Source organism: Calliopsis andreniformis, chromosome 2 (assembly GCF_051401765.1).
Source record: "Calliopsis andreniformis isolate RMS-2024a chromosome 2, iyCalAndr_principal, whole genome shotgun sequence".
Lineage (NCBI taxonomy): Eukaryota > Metazoa > Arthropoda > Insecta > Hymenoptera > Andrenidae > Calliopsis > Calliopsis andreniformis.
The window spans coordinates 11,585,017-11,607,802 of NC_135063.1; the positions used below are offsets into that span (position 1 = coordinate 11,585,017).

Sequence of the window (22,786 nt, forward strand, 5' to 3'; positions counted from 1 at the left end):
CCCGGGCGGCACGAATACGACAGACACCGAAGCCGAGCCGAGGTTCCCTTTATATCGGCCCTCGCCAACTGCCCCATTATTCTCGATGGCCGATGGCCAATCGTATCGGCGAAGTACCAACTGTAACTTTACGAGGACGAAGGCTACGACGTGCGGAGGGCCACGGTTGGAAAAGCTCCAGGTGCCTGTGGCCGAGGCGCCCCCAGAATCGCTGTTTGAGCCTTCCATCGGTATTAGTTGGTTAGTTTTTATTCGGCAGAGTTGTCTGCTGGGGAGATTGATTCTTGGGGTGGAGAGGGAGAGATTGGGTTTTGAGTGATTCGGTTAAGTTAGAAATAATTTTTGATGTAGAGATATGTTTCTTTTTGATAGCGTTTTAGTAGCTGGCTTTCATTTTGCTGTGTTATATCTGTTCCTGTTATCTACAGTGGTTTATCGATATAGGCTTACTGATCGGAGGGGAGTTCATGGATATCTTTTTGAGAGTTTCTTTTCGTGGCTAACTTATGTTCTTTGAATCACGCTTGGACTTTATCAGGAATTTTAGAGAGACCCTGCATGCAAATACAATGAGCCTATAATAAGAAAATCCTGTATCGTACCTCTATCTGTATCGTAAAAAGAGGTACATTGTTTTCTTTCTGTATAAATCATATTAAATCGCAAAGAAATTTGCTCGTTTAAGTGCCACGCGTGTAAGCTTCACAGTTGCTGCCATTCCACCTTCCGGAGCAACACGAATGGGGACTTTCAAAGTTTCTACACACCTCTCCACAGAGTTCAAAGCCTCGAAAACAGCTAGAAGCAAACTTTACAGAGTCTTCGATCATTCCTCCATTCAGTACAGTCAATATTTTTCATTTTTCAAGGACAGACGGTCCTCAAAGGACGACAGTAATTCCGCCACACCGACTTACGTCGGACGCTCCTTGCGCAGGATAATTTATACAGCATGCAATTACTCTCCCCTGGGAGAGGTAAGAAGGTAAATGAACGGGTAAGTACAAAGCCCCGGTGTACCGTGCATACTAAACATCTCATTAGTTAACTCGAACGAGAATTTACAGATTATTGTTATTATTATAACGTTAAGTGTGAGCAGTAATCCTTACGTAGAGATAGCGCGGTTTATCTAAATCGCTCATCGAATCAAATTCTTTCCCGATGTGGAAAACTGGCATCAGTGATCATCTGACCGTAACCCATCGAACGTCTTTAAATCTACTCACATTTTACAGTCGTTTCAGCTCCGTCTACGATTCGCCTCATGCAAAGCCAAAATCCTATGCTCCACGATCCACACAAAAATCCTATCTCCCAGCGTGATTAAGGTCACTCGATGATCACAAGCAAATACTAATGCATGATTAAAGAGGATCAACGTAATGGCGGCTGGGTTGGCAAAAACGAGCACGCCGACGTACGCTCGATGAAGATACTCCAGCTCGCGTATCCGCGCCACGGGCGCTTATCAAACGCCCGCGAGACTCAGCGTTGGTACGGTCGCGCTGAGGAAAGAGGAACAGGATAATGAACGCGATAATCTAAATTAAAGAAGCTAGACATCGGGTTAAGAGATCGAATCCCGGGGATACCTCAGGCAAGGCAACGATGAAGTTGTATTGCTGATTAAATTCCATTTGCATTTCAACAAAGTTGCTCGACTTGGTTGCTCGACGAGAATAAAATCGTACGAGTTGGATCGCGATGGGTCCTGGGCTCTAGGTAGTGTGATCAGAGTTGCCACAGGAGTTCCCTTCTCGGGTATAATGTAGGAAATTGAGAGATGAGGGAAGGAACGACAGTTGTCCTATCGACAGTCTAGGCTTTAGACTTACACCACGATACATAAATATTTATACACTTTCACTGCACTATGTGAAATACACCAACTAAAATTTTATAATATAACTTAAGCTACATACCTCATCTCACACGATTACATAAGCTTCACAAACACTGACGAGAGTACCATTTGATAACACTCAGTTCAAACAAATGCAAGTATTTCATGAACCACTAATAAGACGAAAGTGCCCAAACTCATATACTGTAGTGTATACAAGCAGCACACCCATTATTCCTTCTCCCACCTCCCAATTTCCCCCACTGTACTCAAGGAGGGAATTCGTGTGGCAACCCTGGGCGTGATTAGCCCGCGGACACAAGAAAGAGAAGGGGTAGGATGCAGGAAAGAAAACGCCGCTGGAAATAATGACGAACGCGAATCGAAATGACCGCGGGGCGTTTGGAAGGGGGTTGAAGCCAATTGACACACAGGAGAAGCGGAGGGGTGACCTCGAGGCTGGGCGAAGAGGATTGCAAGCTCAGGGCGCTTACCAAAGCGCCGCGGGCCGTCGGAGCGCAGCGCGCTGGGGAGGGGAGAAGGACGACGACGCGGTGGTGGTGGAGCTCGGGTGATCCTGGTGGTGGTGGAAGTAGCGCGAACGCTCCGACACGGGAGACGACACTTCAGTCCCATTAAGGCTGCGGTGGCGCGCGGCTCGCGCTTGTTTCAACCCTCGAAAGAAGACACGTGAACCGCGACCACGTGGATCTGTGCGCGTTCTGCGAGCTTCCCGCGAAAGCTCCGAGTGGTGGGTTGTCTGGTGGCGAGGAGGCGCGGGGGATTTTTCTTCGGCAGACGTGGACGCGAGAACAACCGTCAACCTGGAGCCCACGTGTCAGAAACGGTGAGTGGCTTCGTTTCTTTAAGTACTATTTTGGTGTGAATGTATTAGCGATCGAGTGGATGTGACAGAAGGGCAGAGTATTTTGTTATTCGTGAGTTGTATAATGTATAGTGGTCACAAGCTGCCTGTTTGGAATGATGTCTCAGATGTCATGTCTGGTGTTAGTTAACAAATTTTTTTTAAGTGCATAGGCAGTTGAATTATTATTTTTATTGGTTCTATGACAGTTTTTTTGATATTCTTCTTTTGGTTTTGTAAGAGTTTGTGTAGTTACTCAAAGTTTCTTTAAACTGTGATAGCAATTCATCAGAGAATATAAATATTTTATGGAGTTTGGAAATAAGTGAAGTTTTGGAAATAATTAAGAAACTTAACGAGTTTTTGTACATGAGTACAGTATGAGAAGTGTGTAAACGTTTGCTTAAAGTTTGAGAATTTCGAAGTAAATTTTCTATCAATAGAATTAGATGAGAGTATGGCTGTATTTTATAAATTTCAGTTCAGGAGGCTCTTGAGTGCTGCTTTTAATCTATAATCAAATGTTTAATCTTCTTTGTGAATATCTCTTATACACAGAATTTTTATCTCAATCGTACTGTCATTCCTCTTATTTTACAAATATCTTTCTATGCGTCTGAATACAATTTCTAACACCAAATATTTGAGAAGAAAGAGTAAACATGGTGAAAGAAACAAAAAATCTAGAAAGTCAATTCCATCAACTCTGTATTCATAAGATAATGAATACCATTCAAAATAAGTAGAAATAAAATAGAAACAATGTGTGATAAATAACCACAGTACGCAAAGAGTGTTGTGAAATCTCCACATTTCTTTCACCTCTCGCGATACAAAACCGTTTCCTCAGATTTCTTCACTCTCGCAGACTTGAATCTCACAATCAGCAGAGGCAATCCATATAAAATCAATTCGCGCGGCAGAGCAATTAGATAAGCGAGGGCCCATTCGTTCGCTCACGATTTATGTCTAATCAGTCGTCTTACTTTCGCGCCGATTGCACAGCAATTAACCGTCTGGCGAACAATTTATCGTGGCTAGGCACGGTTACCAGATAAGAGGCTGCCGTTCCTCTCTCCTCGTCAAACTACCACCTATATAAACTACCACTCAACTAGGCTAAACTCGTCTTTACTTACCTCTTATTGCAACACACAGCTTTCACGTATCGAAAACTATAAAACGTCGCCATGTGTAACGCGTTAACCCTTAGCTAGAATGCCGAGGTCACTGTGAATGCCTATTTCTACGCATTGTGTACTGCTACAATGGAATTGCAGTGATGTCATCATACTGTGTCTTATTGTGTTGGGATAGTACTCACGAAATTATCGTTTGTCAATATCTGACATTTTTTTTACTTATTTTTATTAAAAGCCAACAATTTTCACTGAACAATGTTACTATAACAACTACGTCTACAATGCATCTATGCAACCAATAAACCATATTTTGAAGAAGTGAATTTCCGCAAACTTTCCCCACACAAAACAGCTACATCTGCGTGAACTCATTAATTTTGTCACACCAGCGTCCAATCTCCAAGCCCGTAAAAATAAAAGAAGAAAACGACTTCTTACTGTTTTCCTCGAGCTCGCTGTCGAAATATCGCGTGACAGATCGATACATGCGTGCTTGGAAACGGAACACTTTCTAATTAAGCCTTTACAGAGACTTGAAATGTCCTCGTAATGACAGTTCCATATGTAAATGACGGACGAAACGAATCGAGCGGGAATCGATGTGTGCCCACGGTGCATAACGATGCACCGCTGCTGCGCGCCGATTGCACACGCGTTACAAAGTCCGATTACGTTCATCTCTCGGCGAGGAGCGCGTGGAAAACGAGCGTGTCGGATGCGAGGCGCGCTTGTGCCCATTGAAACGACGACCTCGCCACTTTGCACGGGGGATAGAAAAGTGTAATCGATTTGCGATATTTGTGCCCGCCTACGGAGGCTCGTGGTCGCAGAAAACCGAAGGCACGATAAAATTGCTCAATCCGAGGCCGCATTCCGGCGTCGTCGAACAATGCTTATGATCAATTATGCATCCTCTGATTGCAGGCGTGACATGTAATGCGACAAGCGGAATCTGCTTTGAAGATAAGATAGGCTTAGGTATTTGTCTACTAGAATTCGGAATATTTTATTGCAATTTTATTCTTCATCTTTGTTTTGAAATACGCGGGAGATTTTAAAGAGAAGGAAAATAGCGCCAAAGAACACAGTTGTCTTTCTAGTGTTCGATTTTTCATAATAATTGAATCATATTTTATATACATTTCCTCTATTTTGTGATTAAAATTAAATACTTTTAGATTTGTCGATAATGCTAATGATTCTGAGCGTCTCCACTAATATGCAAGATCTCTAAAATTATAAATACTGTAATAAGTGCCTAATTTCATTGAATCTTTATTAAACACACGAAGAAACTAATTATCCACAAAATTAAAATATTACTTGGAAGTTTCCAATTCCATAAATCCTCTTATGAGAATGACGGATTTTTCAAGCTTCTCAAACATCCCAGAAGTCAGAAACAGAAGCGTAAGCATAAATCACTCGCGCAAATCAAATCATTCACACGCAGCGAAAGTCTCCAGCCATGTATTTGATAATTTAATTCCTGCTTAAGCCTCAACATCATCGCTGTTTGACAAATATTAAACGTCAATTTTCCCAGAGGACATCGTAACTCTCGAATCCCGTCAGCGTTCCTCCCGACACGCGATACGTGTCGAGTCCTCGAATGAATTACGGTCCTTGCTGTCTACCTTTCCGCGAATGCCCATATAATACCCTGTTTACGAGCAGTCGAGAGAGGGATAAGGTCGTCAGTGTAAATTTCGTATTTCGCGTGGTCACTCGTCGATCCTTGTTAATCGGAGCCAGGGGGCCGTGTCTTGAAAGAGAGGGATCTCGAAAAGCTCGAAAGCGTTCCGTGATCGAAGGGAGTTACGAGAAGCTCCTCGATGATGCTCTTATATTTTCTCGCGTGAGGACCAGCAGAGAGCTATGGGAAACCAACCGAGACGTGTCGAAGCTAGAATTTTCGAAATATTTAAGATAGTAAAGGTACTTGAGAGTTGCAGTGTGTTTTAGGATATTGTTTGTCGCAAATGATACTCAAAGTGATTGCCAATCTATCGATGGGAATACTCGTAAAGCTTGGTTATACTGGAATATTTAAAGAAATATTAATACTTACATGGCAATAACTTTTTAGAGAATTTCACTTATTTAGTACACCTAATAATCACCTATAAAGGAAAGAGAAAAATTCTTCACGTAAGGGTTAATAACTTTTTATAGCCGAGTATTTAAGCTTGAATTCTTACATCTTAAATCTCAACAATACTTAAACCTTAATAAACCATAAACCTTAATGGATCTTAAATCTAAAATTCTACAAAATCTTTATTCTTTCTCATTTGAATAACACAACCCTACAGAATAATATTAAACATTTATTCGTTACAATCAAACGGCCATAAAATATTCGAATATAAAATTACTATGCTAGTCTTACAATTTGCCATCTAATTAATGAAGGCCAAAGGATCAATCGCCGTCTCGTTCAAAGAACCAATGCAAACGAGCGTTCCAGTTTGCCAAGACACGGGATATCTGAAATAATTATTGCCCTGTCACCTGAGGACGCACATCCTTGACAAACCGAGATAACGGTTCGCGTTGGAAGCCCACGCGGACATGCAGGTATCCTCTCGTGTCTGTGGCGGAAAATGACGAAACGGGAAGGTAGATTTATCTCCTGCCACGAGAATCGACGTTGCTTTCCGCGTCGTGTGTCCCTTTACTAGAATCCATTAATTTCGTGGCAACCAGGAAGACTGGTAACATTAAGCTCGCGCTTTTTTATTCTGTGCTACTGCTGCCGATTAATATCTAAGCGTATCGATGACGAGGTTTCTTTCTGGATGCAGGTTTCACGCGGAAAGGAAATCTTCATTTAATGAATATATTTATATCTGGGGTTAACGGTAATACTAGTTGCTGCACTGAGATTTAAATTGGGATTTGCATTAACAGGATCAAATTTCTGGCAACAATATACAAGAACTTGTAGATGGTTGTAGAGGTACCACTTTTCTACAAAAGTGAAATTTTCATTGGAAATTGGTTTTATACATGTTTATATGTAGGTATCTATATTAGTTATGAGTAGCAGCTAATTGAGATATTGTAAAAAAGTTCAGTTTATAATGGGTTGACTGCAATATACCATAGGATCTTTTAATGACAAATTAATTTGGTTTTACTTTAACTCTAATTTATTTTCCTTTCAAATTGTAGCTTTGATCAGTAAAAAAATCACAGAACATACTTCTACAATTGCAAAATTAATCAAAGTTTCCACTTTATTGGTATTCTTTCACCCCAATAATTAGCACCACAGCATCCCTCAAACCACAACCCCGCATCGTGCTGAGTACAACCACTCCTCACCCACGTAACATATTTATTCCTAAATAAACAATCCCTTTTGATACCAAAACCCTGTAGGTTCCCTGTTACGCTGAAACAACGTACTTACAATTTCGCCCTTCCATCGCGATACCATTGAAATCGTCGTGACGGGATCAGAATCCTCTAATTAGCAGCCAACGATGAGAAACGACGCGACGCGTGCTCCCAACCAATCCACAGAATACCCTTCTCTTTGATTCCACCTTTTAATTCTTCACGCGCCTTTTTAGCCTTCCGTGAATTTCAGGGTCGATACCCTGTCGATCCCAACCCATTCTGGTGTTCTTGGTGACTGAATCTCTGTACTGTTGGATGCTCGGAAGATTTCAGTGGAGCAGATTGACTTTGTGAGGAAACATATAAAGGTGGTTCACAAGCATTTTTCGGGTTATTAATTGAATTAGTCACTGTTTAGTCTACTCACTCTAGGGTCACTGTATCGATAATTAATATATACTACTTATAATGAGCTAGGCACCCCTCTTACACCTGTGCCACTGAAACTTTTTGAGCTTCCAACAGTACATAGAAGAATAGAGCAAGTAGTACAATACAGTGCTCAGTTTAACAGGAAACCCTGTAATAAGACTTGGCAGCATTTATTCTAAATACATTTATAGTAAATGCTACCACCACTCATTAGAGGGTATTCACTTAAACTAACCACCCTCTAGGTAACATTAAAAAGAACAAATATTTACAAAAAAAAAGAAATTCATCACCATCCCACTTCTCACTACCTAAAACAACAATCCCCCAGAATCTCAAACTCCCATTTTCAACACCCCCTACACTAACGCGCGAGAAACAAATAGTACCACGACAGAACGAAAACGAAGAGGGGCACGAGCGACGTGTCCCCGCTGGATTTCCGCGGGATATCGAGCCGATTCGAAACGGCGTATTTCACGATAGCTCGTCCGCGATCGCTCGAAATCGGAAAACACCGGAGGAGGTGGTGGAAACTTTTCAAACCGGTTAGCGGGTGGTGGTCGACGTGTACTGATAGCAGGAGGAGCCAGGAGAACGGGGGAAAAGGGGTGTTGGCGAGGGGCTGCAGGCACCGGCAGCGTTTCAGAACGGACGTGGAAGGGATGTGGACTCTGTGGAAATTGTGCTGGGGTAGGAAAACCGGGGGGGAGGTTGGAAACTGACCCGAGGGATCGCCGGAGGCGTAGACGAGCTCTGCAGTTGCCGTAATTAGAACCGAGCGCCTGGGGCGCCTCGCCGACGGCTGACGAGTCTCCTGCGGACCGAAATTATTCATGAAGCCGCGCCACCCACGGCGAAATTTTCCCCGTCAATATTTTGCCTTGTCCGAGATATCGGATACGCGTGAATCGCGCTGGAATACAGACGCGAGATCGAGATCTGACGTGGGTTGCGTGCACGCTGACAGGGATTTCGAGGAAATTCCCTCTTCGGGAGGTAATTCTTGGCTGTCGGAAAGAGGGGATTTTTGAAAAATCTAGCCAGCGTGGAACAGTGGTTTTCGAGAGTTTGGGGGTTTGGAACGGACAGTAAATTGTGCTGGACTGCAGGCTATGAGAGAGGAGTAGGTTTCTTTTTCTATTTGGTAGACTAGTACTGTGGTATCTCGTTAATTATTGTTATACAGAGTGAGTCACGCAATTGTATCATCTGAATATTCTTGTAAAGAATAATGTCGCTTGTCTGTATGACAAAATGTTTCAAAGGAAAGTTGTTTAGTATCGAAGGGAGCATTCTACTCTCAGTATCAAACAGGTTTCGTTTGAAACATCTTTTCATGCAATAAATAGTTTATAAGAAAATTCAGGCGATACAATTGCGTGACTCACCCTGTGTAGTAGATGTAGTATTTCGTACTATTAATACTATTGAACTAGTACTTATTATGGGCAGTCGTGTAGATAGTTATAGGAACTTGCGAGGTCGTTTTATGAGAATATTAAATTATTAAATTCCCTTGTTCATATTCTGTAGGTTTTTTTATTTTTGTTACGAATATTATGTGAATGAGACAGTGGTTCGTAAATTTTTAATGGGATTCATAAGTTAGAATGAATATTTAAATGAAAAATTTATGAACGCTTTGTCGCGAATGTTCTCTTGAAATTACGAGATTTCATCTATAGTTAAAGGATCTACATCCCTCAGAGCGTATTACGTAGGATAACTTCCGGCGCAGTTGGTATTATTCATCATTAGGTATCGAAGAAAAGGCACCGTCGTAAAGGAAACTGGCTCTCAGTCGTAAAAGATAATAGCGACTATTAGCTCAGAAGCAGACTACAATTTCGATGGTCATTACTGAGTATTTGATGAGCATAATTAAAGGGAGATTGTAATCGTCGGTACCGCGATAAGTCAACTTCTTTTTCTATCTACTGGGTTTCTCGATTAAGCTGCATCAAAAGAGAACTTCTACGTTACATATCTATAACAATTCTAATATAGATACATGCAATTACATGCAAATTATCTTTTCAATAAAAAACTCCTCTGAAAACTAAAACAAAGTGAAGTAGTTTTTGTAACAATTCAAGTGTTAAAATGTTGAAAAATGTTTAAGTACCTTACTTTAAAAATCCTTTCCAAACATTTCTCAGCATTTGAACATTCAACTCAATCTCTTCAATAATTTTCATGCAACAAATTTCAGTAACCCCAACATTCCTCTCCACGTACTCCACATTTACCCTCTTAACTCCTCCTAAATGGAATCACAAAACAAGCCCTCAGCAAGGCCGAACATAGTTGCATTACGCCCAGTACAATCGAACGTGCAATCACAATGCACACTCTCCCAACAACATTCCCCTCGAACCGATTTATTACCCCGATTACATCCTTGTTTCCTCTCGATTCGATTGACCGCCAACAGAACAGTAGCCAGCCTTCTCCACCTATCAGCATCCATCTCTCTCTCTAATTAAACCACCTCGCCTACAAGTACAGGCTTTCATCGATCCATACAGAAAAAGAAGCACCTGGAAGTCGACGAAAGTCGTTGATCCATAGAACGATCGAGGTCCCCGCACACCTGGCCCCAATCGTTCGTTCCACGGTCCGAGAGTGTCGCAACAGGCGTGTGTTGCGTCGCGTTGAATTCCTATCTCGGCCCGAGCTCGCGCCACGTCTCGGTCAGAGTTTCCGTCTCGTAGGGTAAGTAGGTGAAGTAAGTGGTGGGAATGGGCGAGGATGAAATGGAGCAAGACATGCATTGGCGCGTGTCGGGAGTGCCTCCTCGTCGAGAGCCTGTGCAGGCCATGCGCTGTTACGTGGGCAGCCACGTTACCTCGCCGCTCGGCGTCGGTCCCGCGTAAGTAACGACGCGTGCAGCCGCTCGTAGGCTGGCTGGCTCACGGCTCGGACGCATTGCCACCAGGCACGAGACAGAAATTTACATCGCGAGTGCCCTCTCGTGTAGAATACCCCCTGTGTCCTTTACAGCGGTGAGATGTAGAAAAATCGGAGGATGGATTTATTCGACGACGAAGGGATACGTGGGGAGGCGACAAGCTTTTAGGAGATCGTCCTTTGGGGGATTACACGCGACGAGACACGCAAGCGGTCTTGGTTGACAGAGTTGTGGGCAATTGCTGCGATGAAGGTTGTTGCAGCGGGGTTTTATTTTGGGTGGCGGGGGAGTGATTAGAGTTGTCGTTGGGAGTATGGGATTGGGCGTGCTTTTGGGGCGGGGTGAGAGGTGCTTCGCAGGGGTTGGGTAGTTAAGGACTTAAGTATTTAGGAACTTAAGCACTTAGAGATTTCAAACTTAGAGACTTGATCATTTAGGGTCTGAGTTATTTAAAGACGTGACCACTTAGGGTCTGGGCTATATAAAGATTTGACCACTTAGGGTCTAGGCTATATAAAGACTTGACCACTTAGGGTGTGGACTATTTAAAGACTTGACCATTGAGGGTCTGGGTTATTCAAAGACATGACCACTGAGGGTCTGGGCTATTTAGAGATGTCAATATTTAGAGTCTCGACTATTTAGAAATTTCCTTCTTCATAAACGTGATATACAGACTATTATACCATTGCTTAGTGTATTAATACTACATTTCCCTAGCACATCAAGACGAATACAATGTATTCCAAGTGTATCCCACAATAATGTATGAAGAAGCCACCCCACAAATTAACTATAACTTTATTAATACCCAATTACAACCCTCCCATCTTGTTTCAATTCACACAATCGTTTAAAAAAAGAATATCTATCTTTCGATATTAATCCTAAACAGGAAATCTGTATCAATAATCCCCTGATTCGATAAACCAATTCACTTTCTAAGATAACTGACACACCAGAGAAAAGCAATTCGATTAATAACATCACAGTGTGAACCCATATCAAATCCTCGAAGACTATAATCGCTGATAGCTAGCCGATCAAGGGATAGCCATCTAAACAAATATGGATAGGATCTCGTGGGATAAAATTTCTTACTAGACGAGCAGCAAAGCGTGCAGCAACTCACTGAAAAGATTTGCATCACTGCTGGTTTATGCATGTGCACGTACAGAGCGTACGATTCTCCTGCGTGGTCGATGAAAAACGCAGAAGGCAGCGAAGAATTTATTCGCCAATAAAAGGGACTTCCCGTAGGCGAAGCAGACAGTTAGGATCCTGGATTTCGGGAAAAAATACGCTCCCCGTGACGCAGATAAATTTTCACGGTAGAGTATCGAGCGTTTGATAAAGCTGACGCGATTAAATTTATCTGTAGGAGCATCGTAAGACGTACTCGACTGCGTGGGCTCCAATCGCGCGAATCTGATGAACGTTCGAAACTTTCGATTCCTATACAAGACATTGTAGTTGCAAAGATTTATTTCTTGTCGAGATAGATTTAAGATTGCAGTGGAGACACTGTTGGTTGCATTTTTAATGGCACAGGTGGGTTGGAAAAATAGAGCTTCCTCTGGAAAAAGACAGTTTGAAATAGTTTTTGTTAATAATAAAATTCTTGAGAGTCATAAAGCAATTGATATATTAATATATGTATATTAATAGAAAAATATTGCGTGGTAAGTAAAGTCCCCTCGTTTAAAGTTCCACTAGGATTTGTAGTCTCGTAGTTTACATAGTAGAGATAGTCAGTTAGCTCGAACAGTTAGTCAGAAGTTGGGATTGGGAATCAACTGTTGTAATTTGTTTTATCGTATACGACTCGGCCATTACAACTACCGGTACGATGGTTTAGACGGTTAAATAGTTATAGTACTTGTTAAACTATCTCTGGTTATGTTACCATGTAAAGCTCTATAATAAAATTAGTATGTACAGTTAGGTATCTCTATCGAGTTATTGATTTCCATTTTTGCTATCCTCTTCTATTTTTCGGATCATATTTCGGTCTCCCTCTTTAAACAATTATTCTGTATAATAAAATGTAAAATAAAAAACCTCATTACTACTTGTATGATCTAGTAAGAATAAAATGACTACAGGTGGATATTCTTTGATACGTTTATAATAGCACTTTCTTAATGTAGAATTTAGAAAATTCAAATTCAAATTCAAATTCAAATTCACGTTTAAATTTAAATTCAAATTCAAATTTAATTCAAATTCAATTCACCGAAGTGTACAAACAGACCACACAGCTTCAAAAGTAATCATAATTAATCTCTCCAAGAAACTCAGCCGACTGTTTCCCAGTCGAGCAATAACCGAAGATAACTTCGACTTCACGTTAGAAGGAATACAAACATTTTTGAGCTGGCTTAATGGAACATCGATTGCTCAACGACGAAGGCCACGGTTGAATGATGTATCGCCGGTTAATTGAAGCTCCTCTAAACGAGAATTAAGCGACAAGCACTCCCGTGCTCGGAAAGGATGAGCCGGGACTACGTGCCAGGCCACGGCATCGATAAATTTCAGACTACCTACGTAAGTGTTCGTGGTAACTGCGAGCGCAAGCCAAACCGGTCGGCACGCGCTTCGGTCATCCACCAGTGAATGCTCGTGCATGCACCGAAGAAAGGAGCCACTCTTCCCTCGTCCCTTTCCCCGTCTTCTTCCCCTTTTGTCCGCTCTCACCCCTCTCGCCCTCCCCCTGGCCACACGTGGGCCCCTTTTTACGCGACCGACAGATAATCGCGCTTCGCCAGGACAATGAACACGCGATCGTTCCTCGCTTCTGATGCTCTTTGGCGAACACCTTCGGTGACATTACGCTCCCTTGTTGTGTTCAACTTTTTGCGCCGCTTTTTCGGCGGTACGCGTCGCCAGTGGCGTTACAGCTACTTCTGGCCCGACTCGATGCTGCCCGAGACGCTTGATGGGTCGTGTGAGTGAGATTGACAGGTGTCTTAGGTTTCTTCGGGACTTGAGGGTCGTCAGAGATCGTTGACTTTGAGTGGATTTGGGAACAGCGGGAGATTGCAGGGACGCAGGGCGATTTGCTTTGGTTGATGGGGTTGTTGAGTGAGATAAGTTGGAGGGTTGCTAGTTTTTGGATTTGGTGGCATCGCTTTGGTTGTAGAGATAGAGATACAGGGTGATTGGCAAAAATTATTGTAAATTTTAAAGGTTGATTTTACGTAGATGTTAAAATAGAGATTTATTTTCCGAACTTCGTGAATATATTGTACATAATACGATAAAAAATAATGGAAATGCGTTAGAAGTCTTATTTTCTAGTTACTAATTGTTGGAAATACTCCTGAAATACACTTAAAGTGTGTCTGACACGGAGACTTATTCTACTGCGGTACTGCGTCTGACCTGGCTAACACACTCTTGCAGTAGAATAAGTCCTTGAGTCAGGCATACTTTACGCGTATATTAGATGCATTTTCAGCCATTATGCGCGTAAAATAACTCTTCAAAATATGTCTAAGATCTGTTGCTAAACACCCTGTAATTTATAGAAATAAGAAATTCTGCAAATTTTTCTTAGTTTCTAGAATTCAACCCGAAGGTATATCTATACACATTTCTGAAAGAAATCTCGTCTCATTTACACTCAATCTAAACTCTTCTCACTATCGAGGTGTTTCAAGCCAGTACTCGTCATCAATTACTGTCTACTCACTCAATTACTGTACACTCGCACAATTACTCATAGCCTACACATTACAATATAATTCCACGTTATTACAAATGATTCCTAACGAAATTGCACTGCATTCAGAGATACCGCAAACAGGAAATTTCTAAGGAAACCTTGTACACCGAGAAACTGATGGATGAGTATTGACTTGGTTCTATGGAAAAGAATACAACTTCTGAGAAATAGTATCACCTACTAGATATGTATTACAATATGCAGTATCAGAATAATATAAATATTTAATTAGATATATTTTAAGCAGAATTGAGGTACCTTCTTCTGCACTCACAGCGTCTCATAAATTAAAATTCATCTACTCTTGAATCTATTCTTGAATCTATTCTTCAATGTTATCCAAATTCACGCACTCTCATCGCTCTCAAAATATAGAGAGTTACCATAAAATTCCCCGTGTAAGTCATTCAAGAAAATCGCTTACTGCCGACTACTCCTCCGAAGATAAGTTTAATACAACCACTCTCGACTCTCCGAGAAGCAACCATCCTACACGCGACACCTTCTCATCCCATGCTCCTTACTCCCGCTTCTGCCTCTTCGTCGTTTCAACCTGGCGTGCAGGCTGAACCAAGAAGGCTTCATCCATCCCGCGAGAGCACCGTCGCTTATTAAACCTCGTAATAACTACCGTGCCATTCCCCACGTCCGATCTGCAATCAAAGGATCTAACGAGTTACTTGTGGAGTGGCGGATGTGGGTCAGCACGAAAGCTTGAAGAGTTCTCGAGCAGGCAAGGACGTTCGTCTTCGGCTTTACGAGGATGAATGTAATAGGAATGGCTAAGGAGAATGAAACGATTCATAGGGAAAGCTCGAAAAGGATTTTTTTATTTACTTACAAACGATTCTTAACGTTTCCTCAGCAATTTTTTGATGTTCTAGACATTTTAAAAAATGTACAAGAATTCTGTACTACTCCTTAATGTCTCTAGAATATTGTTTAATTATTTTTGTACACGAATATTAACTTTCGAACTTTCAAGTACACTTAGATTGCTGACGAAGGGTTAATATAAAAATAGATCATTATTATTTTTCAATACAGGCTGAAATTTAAAACCTCGTAAAGATTCTTTGACCCTCCCTCAAGCTTCCCACAGTTAATGATTCATCTCGTCCCCTCAGACCTAATTTCCTGTACCACCAACGCGTGGGCCATCACGTTCCAATTTCCCCGTGCTTTCATTCAGAGGACAAATAATCGAATGGTGAAAATAGTCAAACACAATAGATTGTTCATCAATGAAGGCTATTAATTTTCCAACACAAATGCTTCCCCAACGTCTTCCATCGAAACTGTAAAGTGACTTCAGACAGCCCTAGTCAGACCACTATCAGCTACAAAGTATATCCACTAATTCTTTCTCACCACAGACAAGCTCCATCGAGCCAAGCCGCCTAAATGGTCCACTTTATTAAAATAAACTCGATCCACGGTCATTTCGAATCGTGTAAATCACGAAGAGAAATCCAGCCGAACGAGTGAACGGAGCTCGATCCTTCTAAGACTGTCTCCGCGTGGAAAGGCTGAACGCTGGTAGCGGGGTTAATCGACAATAAATTCGATCGATCGGTGGCGTGCATTCCAGCACTGGCAATTCCACAGGGCGACGACGGTAGTAAGAAGGAGCGAGCGGAACGCGCATAAAAACGAGCGATCTCGGTCGTTTTCACGCGTCGCTGAGCTGCTCGGAGGCGGTGCAAAACATGAACAATTCAATCGCCTCGCTGCGCTCCGGTTCTCGTGTCAACCTGCCAAAGAGAAGTTCACGAAAGTCCCTATGAGGCGGGTACGTGACGTATTAGCATAATGTCCGCGACTTTAAAGCGCGCGCGTTTCGCAAGCCGCGTCGAACTCGCGCTAAATAGGGTCCGTGGAATAATTTCTGTGAAAAGACGCTCGCGACTACAACGCGTCGCCCCTGGGATCGTTAATGTCGCCCTGTGTTACCCTTTGATGACGGTTGTTCAGCATCTTCGAAATTTATGGGTTGGTAAAATTCAGACGAAGTGAAATTATGGGCGAACGTGAATGATGAATTTCTGGGGAGAAATATGCTGGCTGAGTTGCCTTCTATTTCATGAGTAGATTCAAGTTTAATGATATTGGGGAAAGTGATTTTATATAAGCACTTATTTTGTTAAATTTTGTTTTGAAGGTTTGAGTTTAAATTGTAATGTGATGAGATTTTAGAAAAGGGAATTCTATAGTTTCTACTGTAGAAATAAACTCTTTATTTTGAATATTCAAATATTCAAATATTCAAAAATTGAAAAATTGAAAAATTCAAATATTCAAATTTCGTATTTTCTTTGTATTATAAATTCATAATGACAGTATGGGGAAGCAACGTGATCAAGTAAAAACGATTGAGTTAATGTTGCAAATGAAGAGCACGTTCCTTTTCAAGCGCGAAGGAAGTAGTCGCGGTAGCTAAGACAAATATTTATGCGAGACTTGTGCGAATGGGATATAAATATAGGAGGATAAGAGTATGCAGGGCGAGACCATGAAACCAGCCAGCAAATATTCGCCATTATACTGGTCGTCGAGTGGCGAGCCAGCCTCTTTGGTACGCCCACGCGATTTTATGCTCTTCGAGGATCGTCAAGAGTGAACTGCATTTTAATCGTACTCTTGCATCTTCTAAAGTCTCTTCCTGATTAAGTGGATGATGAATAATATCAAGAATGAGGACACTTCACGATAACAGGAACTTAGAACACCACTTTTATTTGTAAGAAATTTGCCATTTGTAAAATAGATATTGCTCGAGTCTTTCTCTTTATAAAATATCCCTTTTACAATCCACATGGAAGAATCATAATTCTACAGTGTATATTTCTATGTACTTTACAATTACATCTCAGCAAATTGAATGATGTTTCTCGAAATTAAAAATTGTTTCAATAATCCTGCGTTACAATCGAAAAGTAGTACGTTGGTAGAGGAAAATTGCCTTCGAAAGGAAGTTATACAGAAACGCATTAAATTAGAGCGAACGTTTGAAGCCTCGTAAAATAAGTAGAGATTTGTTATTAATATAACCGGAAGTACGTAATCGGGCAGCCGTCACGTTCCAATAATCGATCAACTAGCGGGGAGAAAGTTACGAAGAAACGCATAGCGCTGGACAAATATAGCCACGTCGGATATCAAATATTCTCGGCAAACGAGACATCGGATTTATTAAAAGCAACGTATAACAAGAGAGAAACTTTGAACAAACGCAGGGGAGGAACCAACGAGATAATAAAGCGTTATATCGAGCAGACCCTCGAGATTTTTAAATTATGAGAATAGAGAAACGGAAAGAAAACAGTAGAAAGACGTGCACTGACAAAGCAACGAAAATGGATTTCATTGACTTCATAAAAGTTTATTAACCGTATGATATTAATATTTTATTAGGAGTAGAGATAAATCTCGTGCAAATTTCTTTAAAATATACGAAACTACAGAATTAGACTCTTCATTTCCATAATAAGTATCAACACTATAAGTCTACACAACTTATCATACTACTATAACAGCATCATTATACAACACTTAATACCTTCATGAATTACCTCAAGAAATATCCTAATAGTATGAAATTAAAACAGAGAAAATTAGCTCATTGAAACGCTCAATGGAAAGGAATCTTATTTCAAACTTAAATAGCAAATTTATCTTCAATTAAAATCATAAACTCTCGAACAGGAGCTTAACAAAAATCCATTAGATGCATCTTTCATGCTTCAATTTCTCCAAAAATTCTCAGAGCAACACTTCTCAGAGATCAGTCCACAACTCGCTGCACGTATCGAGAAAATATTCTGTTGACACAGACTGTCTTTAAAAACTGCCGCGATAAGAGGAACGATCTCAAGGCAGGGAACTCGACCATCCTCATATACTAATATTCCTCGCTGCAAGTAACGCTCCGCCTAGCGTGCTCTCTGCGAAAAAGAAGCTTGCGCGGGATCGACCCGCGAGCGAGGGAGGTTTCGCCTCGTGCCACCCAGGTCGGCCCGAGGCCGTTCGAGTAATACTATCCGCGAAAGAAAATGAGGCACTCTCGAATTTGCATTCGCAGCGGCCGCGGGCCACGAGTGTCCTCCGCGTTCTCGGCTCTCGGCCCGCTCGATTTCTTCTCCAGTCGCTCCCCGCCGCGGGTCCAGGAGGCTCTCGCGAGTCCAGGTCCCCGAGTTTCCTGAATTTATAAACTTGTGTACAGTTCGCCTGACCCTGAAGCGGTGGCCAAGTCCTCGTCCAGCTTCGACTCCTGTGCCCTCGAAATTGTAGCCTCAGATCGCGAATTCCTTTGTCCGAGGGAATATTACTGCCTGCATATTTCAGCACTCGTAACGAATATCGTTAAGCGAGGGAAAATCGCGTGAGGTCGAGCAGGAGACTTTTGTGAGTCTTTGCAGGGGAAATGATGAGTCTAGGGAACTTTGGAGACTAAACTTGATTTTAATAAGGTGGACTCTGGGAAGACTTGTGTGTATTGTATTTCAATTATCATAGAAGCAGTTAGTTTGAATATTCGAAGAGCTGAGAGGTGAAAAACTGGATCGCTGCGTCTATTTCAGAAATTTAAAAGCAGAATTGTGTCTACCGTATGATAAACGTCCGCGAGTGGATTGAATATATTTAATATTAAATGTTTTTACTGCAAAGTGAAAAGTACCAAGCCATGATTTAATTCCCTGCCTCCGCCGTTATACCAGTTATACTCGCTAAATAATAACCTCGATAATGTTGCAACTCGGATACACAAACCGGCTGGAAAATACCGTCCCGTTACAAATATTGCTAGCAGAGGGAAATGGAATCACGGTACGGAAAATCCGAGCCAAATTACATCTCGTAGGCTTTTATTAGTTCGCGTATTATTGCATCTTTTTGCCAATTTGCACCGAAGCGAGTGCACTCGCCGAGTAATATCGCGAAAGTGGAATGAATAGATGGAAATTTATTAAATTGGGAAACTGGTAATTGAGAAGGATCGTTTTCAAACACGACGTTTTAGATATCGAACGTATTTCACTACGTATTTAATTAACAATTTGAGAATTCCTCTTTATCAGCGAACGAAGCTTTTCGTTTTCCCTTTAAGATCGAGACAGCAATTTTTCCCTTGGCAACGGTTCTCTGTCGCGGTTTTCACGTTCAACGAGGAACACGTTTTCCGGAAACGCACGGTCGATCGCTCGACAACAGACGAATTTGCATACGACGATGGCCCGAGGCGATCGAGCGTCCACACGAACTTGCCCAGGGACTTCTAGTTCGCGACGTGGTGCACGCGCTGAGGACACGCGCGTGTCCTCGGAACGTGTTAGACGCCTTCGTTTCTAGACCCTCGGGCTACGCTCATCTTGCTCGACACAGGCGCATGCAGCTGGTCACCTGGTGCACGCTGCTGTGCATACGACTGTCGCGAGCTGCACGACAAAGTGGCCGCGACGATCCTCTGATAATAAGAATGCGCGCTCTTACGACATGCTAGAATGTCTGTTCAGCGACGATCCCATTCTACTTCCGCCTGTTCTTGACGTCTGGGTACATGCGTTCGTTCTATAGGCCCGTTAGGATTCTCAAACGCACATTCTACTTAGAAACGGTTCACTGGAGGTCTGCTTCTTTATTTTTGAGAGTATTTTTTGTGAAGGCAGTAGATATAATGATATATTCGAAATTTAAGTAACTCTGATGTGACACTGCTTTTTGGGACAACCAAATGACACAGGTCTTACAGATTTTAAGTGATTCCTATTTCTAGATCTTTAGAACTTGCAAATAATTCTGCAATAATTCACTGAAATAGTATCAACTCTGTAGTTTAAGACTTCAAAATTCAGGTATTCAAAAAAAGTTATTCGAGCTCTATATTTACCATTATTTTACAATGCAGATGTGTAGTGAATAATGAAAAATAATTTTATGGATTTATGTGGAAGACTTAGTAACACGAAAATGGGAGACTGAAATCTTTCCATGTTTGTAAGTAATAGTTACTGACGCCACTTGGTCTGATTACTGTTATCTAACGCTACTTCCTACAATGAGATCTTCTACACTTTTTTCGTCTTCACGATCAATGCCACGTTCAAGGCATCACTGCACCATGTGCATCATTATGCACAAACAAGCTCTTTTTCCTCTTATTTACTCGCATCTACAGCTTTTCAAAGATGTCGTCTACGAGCATTAAGGTGTCCTTTAATAAATAGCCTGCAGGCATTCGTGTTCGTTATCGTAATGGACGCCTGACGTCCTACCTTTGTGTGCATATCGATGACTTACACATTTGTTGGACTTATACAAGCTCGTTCGTCTCATGCATGGGCGAGGCAGTTCTTTCTTGCGGTGCAAAGCGCCAACACGACCGAGCGAACGATATTGAAATCGTTCATTCCCCTCTGCTTTCTCTGACGATTTTTTCGCCTCTATTGGCAGCTAATTAAGAACTAGCTGGTAATGTTAACGATCTGTGGAGAGTGATTAAACGAATTTCTGTATCCATAGAATCGTTGAGGTAGGTTCTTCCTTATCTGACTTCTTATTTCGCTGAACAGACAGGAATGAAATCTAGAACACGTCCTTTGGATAATTAACCTTTTTCTGATCAATTTTGATTACGATTTAAGGGGCAATTGGGATGCTGGTTAATTGCCGCGCACTCGTACACTGTATCTTTATTAGAGGCACCTGCACGGATGGCAATTGATCGCCCCAGGCCGCGTTCGAATCTTGATGATCGCCATTACGACTTCGAGGCTAGTATCTTCCTGATTCGACTACTTATCAAGCCTGAGACTGGGCACTGGTGCAAGTCAGAGATTGGGATATGGGTCAATAGGATCATTAGAGTTGTATTGCTCAGGAAAGATAAATGGAAACGAATGAAACTTCTTGTGAATTCAGAATGCAGGATCCAAACTTGATATACATGGAAATAGGACTACAAAGATCATATCAGGTACAGAAAACGCTAGATGCTATCACTGGGATCGAAGAAACCTTAAATTATAATCTACACCACTGTCGACTGTTTCGTATTCCAAAATTTGTAATGAGGAAATAATTCAAATTCAGGCAAAAATTATCTACATATTTTTTGTATAGATCATAGATTAGTATGCTTCAATATACAGAATGTTCGATAAGAGGTACCAGAAATTTTGGACAGTGATTCTACATACCAAAATAAGACTTGTGTCTGACTTAGGACTCATTCTACTGCCAACATGCATTGACCAGTTCCAAGGACCAATATGAGTAGAATGGGTCCACAAGTCAGACAAACTTCACAAATACATTTTAGGCAGATTCTCAGCTACTTGCAAAAGTATCCTCAAACAAAATTTCCACCTTGACTTTCCTCTTTCTTTAGCATACAGAATCATTTCTTAAACTTCCTAACACCTGTTGCCAAACACTCTGCATAACTAAAAATCTATTAACCTCCGTCTTCTAATACACAATATTCAATATCGCTCAAACGTGACCCAACATCGCCACCTCGTTACCCACTAACAAAATCCTGCCAGTGTCTTCAAGAGAGCCTACTAGCCGCCACACCCTCATTCCACTCGCGGTGCCAATGAAAATATACGAGACAGACGTTCAAAGAAACAACACCTGCATTCGTCTGAAACCCCGCGTTCATAAACGCCTTAGACCCCCACGGGCCCCAGCCATTGGACACGGTTGCTCCCCACGTCCAACAGTTGCTTCTTAACGCGACGTTCGAGTCGCGTCGCTGAACCGCAGCCGCGACCAGCGCCGAGGGGACGCGGATTGCGACCTCTTCGAGCCACGAAGAAAAGGCTACGCTATGGTCCCCGCGGCGATGCTGGTACACCGCGAGCCGAGAAGAAGAGAAAGAGAGGAGAGGAAAGAGAAACAAGTCCCCTGTTCCCTCTGCCCTCGTCCCCATCGACGTCACAGGAACTTCCAGCTCGCTGAAAATAAATATCACGACGTCGACGACGAGAACCTTCTTTACTTCTCGAGTTTCGTGGTCGATGGCACCTCGGCTACGTTCTTTAATACCATCGAACGATACACAGCCACAGTATTTATTGGTGTTTATACGGCAGAGGTTAACGTTGCCATGCTGGAGAATGATTTATACCCTCGAACGCTACCCTGGTGCATAGGTTTTAGGTGGATGGGGGATTTTTTAGAGGGTGAAGGTAATCGATCCGCTGCTGCGATGTGGGTGATTCGTGACTGGTGTGGTGAAGTCGGGGTATTAATAGGAATTCAGTTTTTAATGTTAGGGGTAGTGGGGAAATATGTGTTTACAATTTTAGGCTCAAAGGAACAGTGTGTTCTATTAGTGAAAATAAGGATAGACTGTTGTGTAACACAGTGTCATAAAAAATGCTTCCCTTAAAGGAATTATGTTAAAAATATGAAATATAGGTATGCTAGAGAATCTGAACTAGTAATCATTTTGCAGAGTGATGTACTCTAATCTATAATAGAATTTATTATTTTACCAGTTTTA

The 22,786-nt window shown here is 41.9% G+C and overlaps 1 protein-coding gene across 1 annotated transcript in view; it reads left to right on the forward strand.

The window, feature by feature from the left end:
• The first annotated feature begins 2,501 nt into the window (after positions 1–2,501).
• The window catches only part of Twz (BTB/POZ domain-containing protein twz), a 36,231-nt gene continuing 15,946 nt past the window's right edge, over positions 2,502–22,786 (forward strand). The window contains exon 1 of the mRNA XM_076388893.1: positions 2,502–2,693. The gene's annotated coding sequence lies outside the window, so the exon portion shown is untranslated. The remainder of the gene's footprint in view (positions 2,694–22,786) is intronic.